This window comes from Papaver somniferum, chromosome 7, assembly GCF_003573695.1.
Source record: "Papaver somniferum cultivar HN1 chromosome 7, ASM357369v1, whole genome shotgun sequence".
In the NCBI taxonomy this organism is placed as follows: Eukaryota; Viridiplantae; Streptophyta; class Magnoliopsida; order Ranunculales; family Papaveraceae; genus Papaver; species Papaver somniferum.
Window position 1 is genome coordinate 196,060,277 of NC_039364.1, and position 16,408 is coordinate 196,076,684.

Sequence of the window (16,408 nt, forward strand, 5' to 3'; positions counted from 1 at the left end):
CTTGGTTTAAGGGAGGATGTTGGAAGTTAAACCAAGATATGGATTTGGTTCGTGGATCAACATATGATGTTGATCCAATCCCAATGGATCAACTGCTGCAGTTGACGCAGTCAAGTTGGATCAACACACGTTGTTGACACACTGTGCGATATTTGGAAGTTCGGGTTAACTAGAAGAGCAAGTTGTGTCGGTTGCTTGATTTAGAGTTTTACTATATTTAGAGTTTCTTTATGTTTCTAGAAGTGTGCTTTATTTAGAGTTTGTTTGTATTGGGAAATTACTTTGAGTGATCATCAAGTTTGTGAGACTATAAGTAAGCTATTGAGCCATAAGAATTGTACACCAAGCTGATTATCAATGTAATCGTTTTATTGCTTCCGTGTGTGCTCTCCTCTCTCTTGCTCGATCCTACACTTATTATGGGGTACACGGAAACAAACCAAACCATTGCAAGAACGGACAATGTGATTTACGAGTGAATGGCATTCTCGCCGATTAATGACAGGATGGTTGATCTCTGTAAGGCTTTTGTATGAAAACTCTTTGTCAGAACTACTCCTGCTAAAAATCTCATCATAGTCTCCGTAATAGAGCTTTAGATTTCTTTCCCAGTACGACCGAACTAAGAAAAGAAGACCCACTTTCTGGTGCGGTAGGAGACTTTTCCAAGTTTTACAAACAAGTTCACTTCAAAAGTGGTTCAGGGGGAAGACGGGAGAAAATTTCTAATCTTAGATCGTCATGAAGATTCTCCATCGATCAATATTCCGAAAAAAAAACTATAAAAAAATCGGTAAAAGAGAAAACACCAAAAAATCTCTTGATCTATTAGCTGCTCTCTCCTCGGTATATATAGACTTAAGAAGAGACCATTTTTAGCCACCATAAAGGTTTAGGAAACCATTTCCTAAAAAGAAATTGAAGTTTTTCAATAAAACATAAACGCAAACAAAAATTAGCCAGCTTACATCAATGAATTAATTTTGTACAGTAAATAATAAATATCAAATCTGAAAATAAATAATGGAAAAATAGATCAAAATCCGAAATTACTATACTGAAACCTGTCTCAATTTCCTTTGTTAATCATGATGACTAGTCTAGTGTCATATGTGCAGCCTCTAGATCGCTTCTGAGTTTTGATCCCCTAGCCTAGATTAGAATTTTAGAAACAGATGGGTTGTTCTTCAGAATCTATATCTTAGGTTTCTGAATGTTAAGTACAAATACTGTCAGACATAAAAATGACTATTTTAACCTTACAAAATCGCCCACTACAACCGACCGAACAAACAGCTGGAGAAAGGTTCTGTCGTGTTACTTTTGAAGCCCAGTCCATTCAAGCAGGAATGGAGTGGACTGATGATCCGAAAGATTCAGTGTTGGAGACTTTTGAGTGATTTCTGCCGCACCACCAAGTTACCAAAACTTAATACACGCAAATTGCAATATCACCATATTAGATGCACCAATTTTCATTAACTTGCACCTCAGTAACATGCCATTCAAACCTACTCAAATGGATTAGATGTAGTACAGTTGCAAAAGACTTCAAGACTGAGAGCGAGCCATCAGCTGTATCAAGTCCGACCTTTAAAAGTAGAGATCTAGGCAACACTCACAGATTCCATAAACATTTCTAGGCAGAATTTTACTTCCAGACTTCGAAAAACTAAAGATGGAAAAAGCTTAGATGTTACTTCCAGACTTCGACCTTTAAAAGCCAGATCAAATGGTAGCCTTTCTCGACTAAGTAGGAAGAAAGATGTCGATTCCCTTGAAGTTGTTTGAAGCTATAACCATGATATGCTTTGTAGTGCGATTGTAACCCCAGCTTAAAAAGTTAACCTTGCAACTGGTGGTCTCCCTGCAAAACGGGAAAAAGAAGAAGAAGATAATGTCAGATTCATAAGTGTGGGTGGTAAGTGTTAAGTAGTTAGATTTTTCCCAAAATGCCATCTAAATAGCACAAAGATCTAAGCTATCCTAGAACAGTGACACAGTAAGATATAAGTGTTTGTTTTTGTGTTGTTTTTTCTTTTGACATGTAAAGGTTAAAATTTTAATCAAAAAGAGAAAAAAGAGCTACAGAGAGAAAGCACTGCAGCAGGTGCAAACATAAAGAAGGAGAAACAAGAGTCTCAAGAATCCCAACTTGACCAGAACCAACAGACAGAAAGGGCGAAAATCAAAACCCCACCCAGCTCCAAGAGCTACAAACTAGAACATCACTAATGGCTTAATACTACTTCTTCCTTGCGGGTGTTTTTTTTCCTCGGCCAAGCAGCTCATTATCTGAAATCCCTGGCAGCTTAATTTTAGCTAATTGCTTGTCAGGATTAAGCTTTGTCTGCTTATCTATAATACCACCAAAGATATCCTTCAAATCATTTTGTTTACCTTCCTTGGTTGCTACACCTAGAAAGGAACTAGTCTCCATGAGTCTCGCCAAATTCTGCTCTTTAGACATAGGTTTTCTACTAGGGATTTCGCCCCAAAGGCCTGATCTTCTCAACCCTCATAGTCTCATAATCGGTTTCGTAATAAGAGTCTTCCTCCTCATAAGTAATCATTTCCACGTTATCCTCCGTTTCTTTATCCATGACTTCTTCACTGTCTTTTCTTCAATTATTTCTGGAATTTCTTCTAAAGACTCAACAACACTCGAGTCGGCATCAATCTCTAAAGCACTAAAGGGGTTTAGAGAGCAAGTTGCACCATCCAATTTAGAGCGAATTTTACTGCTTGACCCTTTCTTTCTTCTTGTGTAAGCCGTCCATTCCTCAATTGAAGGTTGAGTCACCATTTTCAAAGCCCCGTTATCAATTTGGTGAACCACAAAATCGTTCATCACAGTTTGGTCCCCTGCATCTTGTGCTGAATTCTTAGGAACCCATTTGGTTTTCCCCTTCGGAGCATTGTTAGCACTGCATTTACTACTTCCGTGTTCAAATCTCTTACATACAGAACATGAAACAGGTTTCCATGGGTATTCTACTTTCACCTTGAACTTGTCATTGTCGATTTGAAAAGGGAGTTCCTCTGGGAAAGTGCAATTAGCAGTGATCTCCATACATAATCTAGCAACGGTCATTCTAGTTTTCATTGCTGTTGGAGAACCAGGCATTATTGGTTCACCAACTAAGCTAGAGATTCTAGACAAACCAGTAGCATTCCAAAGATGTAAAGACAAGCCCCTAATGTTCATCCAAATAGGGAGAGATATAATTTAACCAACCTGTTGTTCAATGAAGGGGGACCCTAATTAGGAACAACCTATTTGCTATGTAAACAGATCTTAAATCAAGAACCATAGCTCTGTCCTCTTCCTGCACAAATTTGAACATAAAAGCATTCTCTCCATGCATATCCATGGAAAATTCCCCTTTGGTTTTCCACGAGATGTTAAGTTTTCTTTCGCAAAAGGAAAAGAAACCTCTTACCCACAAAATACACAACAATAAAGGACTCACAAGGAGAAATAAGAGTTTGAAGTTCACCTAAAGCAAAAAAAGGCAACTGGATTTCCATCTGAATCTTTAGGTTCTTCATACTTCAGCGCTGTTGATGGAGTCAGCTTTATAGAGAAGACCATTGATTTTCTTCATTACCAGTTAAAGAACAACCAGGGTTTAAAGCTCCAACATTTCCAGAAGTCGAAGATGAAGCTTTCAATCTCGGAAAATCACCTAACCCAAGATTAATTTCAGTACCTTCCGTTAATTTAGAGTTGTTTCCTCTCTGATTATTATTCGAAAGAGAGATTGCAGGAGTTGTAGCGCCTCCCACCATGGCTAGATCTAGTAAGACGTAAGTCTTAAAGACACTCGACTTTGTTGTGTCAGAAATATGTCGCACACATAAATAGTTACACAGCCAGATGTTTAGACGAGATTAAAGTTCGATCACTTCTTATTTATATCAATAGGATAGGCCAACACCCTAAGCTATTATCTGACAAATACAAGAAAGGAAGATGCAAAAATAAAATATAGAAGTTCTTCTTAACGGGAGGAAATACAATATTGGTTCTTTGAGCACCTTTTCATGACATTCTCAGTCTTACCTAGATTCACTAACCAAGCACAGAATCCTTAATAGAATCATCAAAATAATAGCAGTATGGAAACAACATGTGAATCCAAGCTTAAGAAATGAATAGATTGGTGTTGAACAATATGTGAATCCAAGCTTAAAAATAAATGGATTGAGACTTAAAGCAATATTTCACAGACTCACATTCATAAAATCCGGAACAATGAACCAAAAGATTAAAAAGATTACTTGGTGATCCAGTTGGACTTTTAACAACTTAGATGTGTCTGCATTGACCAAAAAGTGTACAAGATCTTGTAAGTTATACACTGGTGGTAAGTACTCTCTACACTGACACGTGAAAGAACAACAATATTAGCAAAAAAACAGAAAAAATTCCTAATCTAACAGCATGAGATAATTTTGCTCCTACTTCAATCATATTAGACAATTGATTCAACGTTAAACGCCAGCACCTAATAAAGCCACACAACAACCATAAACTTCAAAAATCACCCACCCACCCACCTCACATTTCTTATAGCAAGATTATAACAACATTGCAAAACGCAAAACTACTCTACGGAACCAAAATGGATAAAAACTTAGACACGGGCAATATTTAGATAAACCATGCCTCAGCAGCTCCAATGGCCAGCTGAAATAACCACAAGACAGACAACAGAGAAGCGTTTGCAACATCAAAGGCATGCTCCAGGTTAAATAGACTTCGAGAAATGATTTTTGATACATTTAAGCTATACTGAGTAGTAACTCGCTGGAGTCGGAATCATACAAGTAAATAAAAACGACGGTAAATTAGAGGAGATGTTTTATTTGAACACATTCTATTAGGAAAGAAATTACTTCCTAGCATCAAAGACGCCTAAAAGACCAACTATGCCTCATTCTTTCCATCTACTCTGGTTTCACATAAATCTTCCACTCTCCTTGCATATCCATATCCCGTACAGAAAAGAAATCTTTAGTGTGTCTCTCAAAGAAAAGGCTAACAAGGCTGCTCACTAAAATGAATCAATATGTGAAAGGAAAATGTCGTTTCGAATACGACAAATTTGTCTGATCAAAACAAACCATCACATTCAAACAAATTGCAGTGAATCGAAACAATAACTCACACTTGTTCTGGAGATTTCATATTCTTAATAATTGCATGCATAAACATACATAAACATACACAAAAATTGAAGATTATTGTTAAGAGTAGGGTTTAGAAGATAAACCTTAGCCAATTGTAGATAGATCTAGTGAGCTGAATTCTTCTACTCTTCTTTGAAAAGGCAAAAACCCCAAATTAGGGCAAACTTAGAAAGTTACTGGACGCTGCGTTCGTTCTGAAGTCAGTTTGAGATTGAGAGGAAAATTGAAGACACATGGTAGATGCACGCCATAATAGTTTGTATTTTTCCATATACTAGAAGAAGAAACAACAACTATCCTTCACTTACAGACAGACACGGAGAAGGATACAGACTCGGAAGACCTTGGAAAGAAACACAAAAAGAAAAGAAAAGAAAAACAAACAAACAAACAAATGTTTTTTCTGTTTATATTATATAATATTCCCAAAATCAAAAACCTCTTCTTCACTACCCGTAATATTTGCATCATCTTCCATTCACATTATTTATTACTAGCATAACACGCACGTGCGATGCGCCTGCTGTTTGTGCATTGCTGCCTGTTGTTTCGTTCAAAAACTTGTCAAACGTAATGTTAGCACATGCGATGCATATTGCTGCCTGTTGTTTCGTTCAAAAACTTGTCAAACGTAATTGTTGGCACATGCGATGCATATAAACATTTCTTAAAAAAGAAACACAATTTCATTGCATCTATTAATTCCAGACCGATAAACATCTCAATTTAAAGCAGTCATTTACATAAATAATTTTGCAGCCTCGATAGAGATTGGATTGTTGACAGCCATCTGTTGTGGTATCAATCAACTGTCGAAGTTGAGGTAGTATTGTTGACTGCCATCCACTGTGGTATGAATCCACCGCCTAAGCTTGCTCAATACTTCTAAGGCTCTCATGAAGAGTCTCCATTGCTTAAATTTCTGAAAGATTGTCAAAGAAATGTAAGACAACAATCAGATAAATAGACAAATCATTCTCTCCCTCGACCAATCAAGTCTTACGATCAGGTACCACCACACGATCATGCAGCCACTTCGCAATTTGCACCAGCAACATTGATTATTTGATTTAATGGAAAAAAAGACAAATTCAAATTCTGAATAGTATCTAAAAGGCAAAACAACAAATCGACAAGCAAATAATCATATGATGATTAATCAGAGAAAATAATCACATGATGATTAATCAGAGAAGAAGAAAAATGCCTACATATACTTCGGGGGTCAAGTTCTTCTTTGGTTTCCCATCAACATCCTATTTTCTAGTCCTTACAATATATTGCGTGCAAGAATAAATGACGATCTCTAAATTTAATCTCTAAAAGCTATGTAACCCCTATCTTTTTTCAATTTTGATTTGTTTGGCCTGCATCTTCATTGCAATAAGTATATAAAACCTATATTTCTTAAATTTAAAAAAATGATAGTTACCTTCTTACTTTTTTCTCATCAACTTAATATTTGGGCAGGGTGCAACCTGCAAAATAATTCCGCAACCTGCAAAATGACATTGAACTATCAACTCAAGTAAAAGTGGATACTTGTAAAGCAGCAAGATTCAACTGCAAAAACAAAAACAAAGAGTTAGTTGTTACAGTCAAGATTACCTCCTTCAACTGTGAGGCCAGCATGTGTTCTTTGAGATGAGCATTCAATTTATTTGAGTCCAGTATGTCAAAAAGATCTTTGCTATCATTTTTCCCTGCAAACAAAAATGTGGAGTGCGGCCGTGTCAATCCAAAATTACAAACCATTTCAATGGAAAGAGGAAATCATACGCCAAATTCATCATTTGTATATCCGACACATTGCCACTAAAATCAAGTTTTATCAGGTTTTTTTCTCATGAGAATTTTATCTAGCCACTGTGATAAGGCTGCAGCTATATCTGAAGTTACACAACACTATCAATGATGCAAAATGATTTATGAACAGTAGTACCCAGGCTGGTCTGTTGTTCACAACATAGGGGGTATTTACCGAATTGCTATTGTTATGAATAATTAAACAGCCTAAGAAACCAAAATTAGGCTAAATTGGCATAATATAAACACTTATTCAAACTACCAAACAATAAATGGTTCACAAATTGGCGAAGTGAATGGCTTCCTGAAAAGGGGAGGTTTTGTTTCATTTTGAATCAAATGTTCAATCTTTACTACGTAAGATTAGATTCTAGTTATCAGTGATCAACATACTACCAACCATATTTAATGGAAACAATAAATTTATCCATCAAATTGAACACAGTATCAAGAAATGTTATTGAAAGGAAACAACCCAAAATCATCTCCATTTTGAGCATGATAATTAAAAACCAACGTTTCCTACGGATGATTAAACCAAAATCATCTCAATCAAACAGAAGCATATCAATCAAAATGGAAAATTTAGGTCGAAAAATGAGTTGAAATTCGGCGATTGAAATACCAAAATCAAAGAAGAATAAGATTGTAGTATGAGACTAACCTGCATTGAAATCTTAGATTTGTGGTAGCTGTTGTTCTTCTTTCATGGTGGACGTCTTTCAGAAACCATGGCGGAGGTGATGGAGGTGTTTTGACGAAAAGAGTTCTGAGACAGAAAACGAAAGAGAACGAAATATGGTTTTCTATCGTGCGATCAAGTTACGATTCCATCCTTTGTTAGGTTTTGTTCGGCAAATAAGTAAGGGCATTTTGGTATTTAAGGGTGGCCACGTTTCAAAAAAGCCTCTTTTCTTTATATTAGTATAAGATTACCAGTAACATGATCTTAACTTGCTTCTTCTGAATCTTCATCAAAACCCTAAAATTAAGATCGATCGAAAGTCTTGTTTCTCAGTCGATGCAACAAACCTGTAACGATATTGTCAATTCCTCTCTTAAAAGCACTAGACCTCTGATTAACCAAAATAGCATTAATACTTGAACCTACTGCAATTCTTTGATCAACCTCAGGAGAGGTTTAACAATTTCCTCCAATTCCTCAATATTCGATGCTTTTAGTCTTTTTTCACTACCAAGTAAGGATTCCAGTGCAATGTAGTTCTCAGAAGACGATTTCTCTGTGTTCCTCTTCACATTCAAATTTCCTTTCTTCACGTTAAAAACTTGTCTCACCATTCTTGTAATCGATTGGTTGATGTTGTAAGAAAAGAATGTAAAACCAGAAGAGAATATAAATTCCTTAATGTCAAGGATTCCATTATCATTACGGTAAACAAGATAATATGTACCTATCAAGAATCTTAGGAAATCAATATTACCGTTTCCTTCAGTAATCCCTACACCAATCGGAGTATTGACGTTTCTTGATGATATGTCAACCAATTAGTTAAAATTCTCTGATCAGTCGATATAATCTTGAAGGTTATTGGTTTTGGAAAGTTATACCAAGACTAATTGTCTTTCCAGACCAATAACCTGATCTTCATAGGTTTATAACGATAGAACCAGTTTCTTCTTTTCATTCTCTGTAATCTTCTCTTTCAACTTCTTATCCGCCATTGTTATCACCGTAAAACCTCTAGAAAGATAGCTTTGCCTCTACGCTCTTTCTCTCTCTATGTATTTCCCTCTCTCTTGAAATTTCAAAATTGAGTAAAAAAAGTTGAATGAACTCATAAAGGATTATATACTTTACCGCCTCTTCCTTACCAGCTGTAATCATCATTCACGTGGTTATGGTTATAGAATCATTAAACGCATTTTTTACCAGCACAAATACCTCCCACTTTGACATTAATTAATAGCAGGGATTTTCATCTATCAGTTCAACAGCGGCGCAAGAAAAACAATATCAGTCATCTGCAAAAAGACGACCAGAGCTGGACATCTGATCAAGGTGAAATTTCTAGAGAACTTATTCATCATTTTCAATCTCTATTTCAAAAAAAAAATCTTCAAGACATTCCACGGCTAACGATCAAAGGGCAAGCGACATCAAATATTGATAATGCTGAAATTTGTAGACCGCCATCAATGGAAGAAATTTGGTCTGTTGTAAGAAAAATGGGTTCGTTTACATCTCCAGGACCGGATGGGTACTCACCGGTGTTCTATAAAAAGTGTTGGAATATTGTTTGTATTGATGTTTTCAAATTAATGGAAAAAATCTTTCAGTATGTTGAGTTTCCTGAATTATTGAATCATACAAACATCACTTTGATTTCAAAGATTAAGAACCCTGCTACTCCATCGGATTACAGACCCATATCATTATGTAATGTGTTGTACAAAATTGTGGCGAAGATCTTATCCAACATAATTAAGCCATTTTTGGAAGAATTCATCTCTTGGTCTCAAAGTGCCTTTGTCCCGGGGAGGCAAATTTTAGATAACATCATTATAGCGCTTACTCCATTCAATGAATAATTCTAGAGCTACAAATGGTCTTTTTGCTCTCAAAGTCGACATAGTTAAAGCATATGATCGTGTCAGCTGGAAATTTCTTAGAGATATGTTACATATTATGGGTATTCATGATAAAGCTCATTCTCTTATTATGACCTGTGTGATGACAACATCTTTTTCAATCAACATTAATGGATCACCACAAGGTTTTTTCAAGAGTGGAAGGGGTATCAGACAGGTTTGTCCCCTATCGCCAACATTATTCATCATCTGTTCACAAGGGCTTTCTTATCTAATGCAACAAGCAGAAAAACAGGGGCTTTTCCAAGGATATAAACTTAACAGATGGGCACCTACAATATCACATCTGATGTTTGCAGACGATTTGTTTTTCTTTGGGGAACACTCCAGAGTCAATGTAAACAATCTGAAGAAATTACTTCACCAATATGCTTTGTTGTCTGGACAACTAACAAACTACAACAAGTCTGCAATTCACTTCAGTAAAGGAATTTCCGATCTGAGAAAACAAACTACAATCAATGATCTGGGGGTAAGGGAGACGACGACTGAAGATAAATATCTAGGCATATATTCGTTGAAGTCAGACTTCAGAATATCAAGTTTTGATTTTCTGACAGAGAAGGTCTCTTCAAAACTACCAGGATGGAGATTTCACTATACAAACATGGCAGGTAGAACAATTATCCTGAAAACAACTTTGTCTTTTGTCCCAATTTTCTTTATGGGAATTTGTCTTCTTCCAAAAGGAGTTACTCAGGAAATCGACAAAATCCAAAGATGTTTCTGGTGGGGGCACACCATAGAAGAAATAAAGATGCATTTTATCAATTGGTCCAAGACTTTCTTGAGCAAAGAAGAGGGTGGTCTTGGCGTGAGAAATATTGAACTGATGAACTTGGCTCTAATATGTAAACTTCCATGGAGATTTTTGGAAACTGAAGATGTTGTGTGGGTTAAACTCTTGGCTGCAAAGTATATCCGAGAACAATCTTTTTGGACTGCTGTAAAACCGGAAAAATGCTCTGCTATATGGTGTAATTTGTTGGAGGTTAGGAAAATCTTAGAGAACAGGATATTCTGTCAAATATCGAATGGAGAAAAAGTAAATATTTGGGATAATCTGTGGTTATCTCAAAATATTGAGCATATCATCAGCAAACCGGATTCTCTTGGTGTCAACATAACTAAAGTTTCAGAGTTGATCTTACCTAACTCTAGAGATTGGAACATCGAGTTGTTGAATCTTATTTTTCCACCGGAGACGGTTACAAATATCACTTCAATTTATTTGAGTGAAGAGGATACCATGGAGGATAAATTAATATGGGCGGGTTCGCAATCAGGTAAATTCTCCGTTAAGTCATGTTACAAAGTTCTCTTAAATAATATTCCATCCACTTCATGTTTAGGAGAATTTCCCTGGAATAAATTATGGTCTTACACACATATTCTACCAAAAATCCTAATATTTGTATGGAAGTTACTGCACAATGGGATAGCTGTTAAGATGAATATTGGAAGATTTGTAAATGGCATTCAGACTATCTGCTCTTTGTGTGGGCAAGAAGAGGAAACGATATTTCATCTCTTCTTTGATGTGGTTACTCTAGATTGGTGTTTGAAGCAGCGGGTCTCGGGTTTGAGATAATTTCTGAAGAAAACTTATATCAAATTATTAAGAGTTGGATAGAAAATGACATGGATAATAAATTTGTAATGAAAGTTTGCATTATGTGGAATATTTGGAAATCCAGGAATGACATTACATTTTCTCAGGGAACATTCTCAGTGCAGTTGATATTAAAGAAAGCTTCTCATAACTTTGATCTTTGTATGGAAAATCTTCCGAAAAGTAATGGAAATTCAACTACTATAATTCAAGCCTGGAATCCGCCTGAAGAACCTTCTATCAAAATTAATGTGGATGCGGCTTTTATTCCTAACAATGGCGCAGCTGGTGCAGTGGCTCGCGACTCAAATGGAAGGTTCCTAGGATGTGCTTCTATCACTTTCATGGCAACTTCTCCACTCCTGACAGAATCGGTGGCATGCAGACTGGGAGTGGAGTTAGGAAAAGACCTAAACTATGACAAAGTGATCATAGAAGGTGATGCGTTGAATGTTACAACTGCAGTTAATGGAGATGTTCGAGAGATTCCTTGGAGTATTCAATCTGAAATTTTTAAGATTAAAGATTTAACTTCTCTTTTTACTGTTGTAAATTTCCAGCATGTCAGGAAAAGTGCAAACTCTATGGCTCATGATCCTTGCCAATTTGCTTTTCATAACAATGTAAATAGGAGGTGGAATGCAGATTCTCCACCTCATTGTATTTCCTCAGACCTCAACTATTTAGGTAGTTTCAATAAAGTTGACCTCTTTAGAGGCTTTATTCCTTCAAAAAAAAAAAATTAATAGCAGGGACATTGTATCATATGTGTGTAACTTTTTTGTTAGATAATTACCTTCATATCCAGTAATTAATGAATCAAAGAAACAAAGTTGTACTAAGGAGAGAAACTACGTACAGTTTTTACAAGGATCAAAACAAAAAAAGTGTTAGATCATAAAGCAAAGAAAGGATTACTCACTAACTATAGGAATGGGACTTACTTGAGCTGCAAAGCAAAATTGCACACAAGTAAACAATGGTCAGTAATTTTCCTTAAAGAGTTAGAGCTTCGTATGTATATGTTCCTTGAAGTGGTAAAGACAAGGCAGCACTAAGAGCGAGCTGCATTTGACCTCAACATTGCCAATGATCTCCCATTTGGTTCCCCAATTTCTGGAGCCCATGCATGTACCCGAATGAATTGAGCATATTGGTTGTTGCAGGATGGGCAAAGAGCTAGAAGATTGTCTAAACATTAAATCAATGGAACTCTGTCCCGTTTGTAGTCTGATTAACTATCACTACCTTTCATGCATCTTCTATATAGACCCCCTATCTTACAATAAATAATAAAGAAAAGGGGGACTTTTCCACCGTGGCCCCCCTTTATTACCAAAGTAACCTTCCTTGTTTTTTCCTTTTGCCCGTGTTGTCGCCATGTTTTCGTAGATTTGAAACAAAACGAGGGTAAATATATCTTTTTTTCTTCGTTCTTCGTTCCCAAAGTTCTCTCCCCAAAATCGACTACCACAGAGATATAGAGTCACAGACGTAATCCACATCAACCTAACCCAAATTCAATTTGAATTTCGGTTAATCACTCTCACATTTTTTCTTCTTTGCTTCATCTCAATTGTCTTGATTTTGAATCTCAATCAGATAAACAACTAAAAATAGGGTATTTTTTGGTCGGTTTGATTTTCTTAAAGTTAATTGGGTTTTTTTCATGGAACATGGTTGATTTTTTTCAACTGGGTTCTCGACATGCAAAATTGGAACGACTGGATTTTTCTCAATTCTTCAATGTCTTATGCTATTACCATGAAGCTCACTTTCTCGAACAGGTAATGTTTCATCCTTATCTGCTTCATTTTTTGGTGTTAAATTCTGGAAAATTAAACCCATTAGATTACTTAAATAAATTTTGAATCTGATCGTTTTTCGGATTCATTTTTTATGTTAGGTATATAGCCTATAGAGTATCACACCAACTTAGTAGTAATTTCAATTTCTAACTGACCCCATTCAACTCAAATGATAATTACCCATAAGTTATACCTGCTAAATATTTTTAGTTGGTTTTGTGATTGGATGTTAGTTGATGAATGTCAAAAAAAATTCAGAAGATTACAACGATTGCGTCTCTCAAATTTACCTCCTTATCTAGACGTTTAGTCTGCCAATGTTAGTGACTGGCGTCCTTTAGTTTTTCCGCTTCACAGTTCACATAGATAATCAGTTCCCATTTTCTATAACAACATATTAAGTTAAAAGAAATTGATAAATATGGGTCAAGTTGTAATCTCTAGCTTTTAAATTGTCCATATATGTTTTTAGTTTTATTTTTCATCATTGGATTTGATTGTTTGTTCCATGGTTTCTGTTATGTATACTTATGTTTAATAATATCCTTGAAGTATTATATGTAACCTCCCGGAGTGTTTTGCAGTGCAAAACGAGTATCATAGACGAATTTGGCGACAATTTGGTCTTTAGCATTCCAAGCTCACTTTGGTCTTCAACTCTCTGCTTCAATGATAAGTAAGCTATTAACCTCGGATTGTTGGTAAGTGTTTTACTCTTCAACTTGGTTGTTGTTTTCTAGCGCATGACCTGACTGCCTTCTCAATGCGTGACGAAGATTAAGTGGTTTACTAAAGAGTGGCACCAAATTGCAGTAGATTTTCGGACATATTCTGTTTCAAGTAAGATAATTCCAACATTATTTTCTGTGAAATTCTCAAAGTTATGAATCATTCTTCTATTGACACACAACAATTTTCACTCTCTCGATAATTACAAAACAAAATGCTCTTTCTGTGGAAATATTTTATGCCTTGCCAGTTTATGGTTGGGTCCATTAACTATCTGCGGGTAGGATTTGCATTTGAAAAAACGCCAATATATAGGCCGCAGGTCCAGCTATTTGAATCTAATAGAAACATGCTTCCTTCCGAATTATATTAGATTTCTTATTGCAACCATCTTAGAAATTTTTCATATCACACTAACTAGGTTTTTCCTTCTTTGTTTTCTCTCAAAAACGTTGGTGTCTAATTATTCAAGAAATTCCAATGCTTCAGATATTCCCACCATAATGCTTCAGTTGCAAGTTCAATGAGTAGTAGCAGCTAGATTATATTTTAAAGCTTAAGTTTTGTACAAGATTGCAGATTGATCTTATTGCTTCATGGTTCGTGTTGGAGACTTATTGTCAGTGCTGAAATCAAACAAGTATATTGTATGGTAGCTAAATTAGCTTCGATTTGCTTGGTTGTTCTTATATCTTTAATGTAAAAAAAATTATTCACTGAATCTATGTGTTGTGATTTGTCATTTATATGTGTGTAGCCTCTTATTTTGACTTCCACTCATCAGTTGTTATCTTCTTCTATTTATTTATGAGAATTGTAGCAATTGAAGATAATAAGGTTTCCAATCTTCATGTATTCTTAGATATACATTTTCCATCCAGTCTTTGTTACCCATGTTAATGCATGAATTACCCCAGTAGTTTGTATCTATTCGGGCAGTATGTTAATAGAGCCATCTCTACTCGGAGAACTGATGGGTATGGCAAATGTGAGGGTTTTGATGTCAAACAGTTCCATGTTAAAGAGTACTTCGATTGTGGGACTCTTTGTGCATAACATAAGGCTAGGTATGTGCATCGTTGGTTCAAGTTGGCAGGTGCATCGCGCGTGCAGTTTCACTAGTATATTTAAACATTATGTACAGATCCTACATTTAGAGTTGCATGCAACATTAGCACGGATTTACAGTGTCGATTGACTTCATTCGCATCCCATTGCGCCTTATTGTTTTTGCCTTCACAATTCCACATACCTGTACCATCCAGCATATTATTAAGAGCAAGATGAACCCATTTTTCCGCTAACCAATGACATTCGGCAAATTGCTTTCAAAGAGATGTAACAAATGAACCACCATGTAATCCTCCCTAGACAATGTGAAGCAGAGATTTACAACCCAATTAAGCAATCATTTACCGAAAGTAAACAAAGGAAATATAGTTGGTGAGTGGACTGTACACATTTTTACTTTCTTAACGACTCTCTTTGGCCTCATGTATAAAGTTACTTCTGCATACAAACTGCAAGGTGAAATAGATGAAATTTCCAGAAATGGAGTATTAAGTTGATTCCGGCAGCTACTTTGTTACGAAATGGACAGTCATTTTTTTTCTGCCCAAATCCCATCTTTAAATCCCTTTTGTGTTGCAACTTCTTCTCCATTCATATTAAATTAAGTGCATACAAGCATTAAATCGACAGAATTACCTGACCCAAATACAAACCACGGTCACAAAGAGCTCCCTCATATGCCTACTTATATGTTGAGTCATACGCAATTTAGGAATAACCACATCCTGTCTGGTTCTTGACTGCAGTTGGGAAGGGTTTGCACATGTTGTGCTTCTTCGCTGGAACCAGAAACTAAGAACTTGTTTGTTTGCAGCTGACTCGGCGTCTGAATCTGAGTCAACCCCTGACTCGGACCGAGTCAGCAGTCAGACCGTTTGTTTTCCATTTTGAGTCAGATCTGACTCGACCTCTGACTCAGACATAACCCCTGACTCGGACTCATTTGAATCAGGTAACAAAATACCCCTGACTCATGGGACCAAACCACTGACTCACTTATTTCCGAGTCAGACGAGTCAGATCTGACTCAAAACAAACATATCGACTCAGATTCAGATGAGTCATGTGATTTCACTCAGATCCAGATGATTCAGACGACTCAGATGAGTCAGGAGTAAACAAACATGGTGTAACAATTCAATCCATCAACTGAATAAAATTCTGAACATTGTACATAAATCTTTTGCATGTTTCGAAGCAGCTAATTAGGCACGAAGTTGGAATGGCTGCCTCATATTCAATTCTCAATTTTTTTTTTATTTAAAGGCGAACCTGCAGAGAGGCCAGAGAAACACTTCTAGTTATAGAAGAATGTATCGAGTCTATTGACAAAAGAAACAGTTCGATTGAAAAGCAGAGGACAATCAAACATCCTCGCTCCGTCACTTCACAGTTCACATGTTCTTGTTTGTTTTAGTGCGTATAGATGCGCCTCAATTTGGATACATATAATAACGATGCTATTAGTACTCCCTCCGCTCTTTTTTAATAGGCCAGTTTTGTTTTTAGCGAAATTTAAGGAAATTAAGAGAACTAATCATTGAAAGTGGTCCTCATGACACTTGTCAATAAAAGA

The 16,408-nt window shown here is 36.2% G+C and overlaps 2 long non-coding RNA genes across 5 annotated transcripts; one reads left to right on the forward strand and one right to left on the reverse strand.

Annotated features, from left to right (window-relative positions):
- Positions 1 to 964: 964 nt before the first annotated feature.
- On the reverse strand, positions 965 to 7,803 carry LOC113299319. Of its 4 annotated transcripts, XR_003334798.1 has the most exons (6): positions 7,667 to 7,803; positions 6,805 to 6,899; positions 6,629 to 6,694; positions 5,280 to 6,118; positions 3,501 to 3,689; positions 965 to 1,867 (listed from the first exon to the last, which is right to left on the reverse strand). It is a non-coding gene; the product is annotated as an uncharacterized LOC113299319 (long non-coding RNA). The 4 variants fall into 4 exon arrangements; XR_003334797.1 differs by lacking the exon at positions 3,501 to 3,689; XR_003334800.1 differs by lacking the exons at positions 965 to 1,867; positions 3,501 to 3,689 and adding an exon at positions 3,696 to 4,322.
- A 4,757-nt stretch (positions 7,804 to 12,560) lies between these two features.
- LOC113293255 lies at positions 12,561 to 14,507 on the forward strand. Its single transcript, XR_003332156.1, has 2 exons — positions 12,561 to 13,011; positions 13,617 to 14,507. It is a non-coding gene; the product is annotated as an uncharacterized LOC113293255 (long non-coding RNA).
- The last annotated feature ends 1,901 nt before the right edge of the window (positions 14,508 to 16,408 follow it).